Consider the following 1108-nt stretch of genomic DNA (forward strand, 5'->3'; position numbering starts at 1 on the left):
TTACGAAGCAAGACTAAATCACAATATCCTCTTTAATAATTTATTTCAAAAGCATGAATCATCATTTTCTTGATAATTCAAATAAAATAGTAGAAGTCTTTAACTCGTCATTTTTCCAAACAATATTTTAATAAAGACTCGGATTTTATAGAAATTCCGGCAGCATCTCCCCTAAAACTTGGACTTTGCCACCCGGTTCGGGTCCCAACAAAACCATTCCTCAATCCTTTTCAACAATCCAGAACCCAAAAATCAATTCAAAATCACGCTAAATCCAACAGTCGCCTCAGTGGCATATCTCAAGGAAACCATTTCAAAATCAAATCAATATAAACCGATTTAACTCATTTCCAAAGCTTTAAAGAAATGGCTCAATAACAAATCATTTGTCCAAAACCAAGTCAATTAAAGTAAACCAGGCTGAATTCAAAAGTGCGTTCGACTTTTCACATTATCAAAATAATTAACTCAATTCAAATCAATCCTCAACGGATCAAACTCAGATTTCAAATCTTTAAAGAATCAACTTCAAAACATTATATTTCGCAAGCCGCACAACAATCCAGCCAAACAAACATCCATAACCATTCGAGACAATCAAATAACACACAAGGCAGATACAATCACCAAATACCAATTGTCTCACATCAGTATCCATATGTAATAATTTCAATACATAAAACATAGTTTTTGGAAAGCGCCCCTACCTCAAAACGCAATTCCATAACCCAAACGTCTCAGAGTCCTTTCCGCCTCAACTCGAACTGACGGCAACCAAAACCTCAGCTCCCAGTCACGTTCGCAATAACCATAGCAACACTAATCGCAACATACAATAATCAGGACTCGACCCCACGTTATCAAAACTCATATTCATTAACCGAACACAACAAAATACTAACGCGAGGCTTTCTGAAATATAAATACTTACTGAACTAGCAAAACGAAGCAGCTGCAATTTCAAACAGGCCCGGCAATAGTTCCGGCGGCGGCCAGAAGCTCCGGTGGATCAACTATAAAAACCACGCAGCATTAAAACCGTCTCAAAATCCAAAAAGGCAGAAACCTCAATTAAAACCCTTACCGGAAGAGTGTTCTTCTGCCGTAG

This window comes from Arachis ipaensis, chromosome B07 (assembly GCF_000816755.2).
Source record: "Arachis ipaensis cultivar K30076 chromosome B07, Araip1.1, whole genome shotgun sequence".
Lineage (NCBI taxonomy): Eukaryota > Viridiplantae > Streptophyta > Magnoliopsida > Fabales > Fabaceae > Arachis > Arachis ipaensis.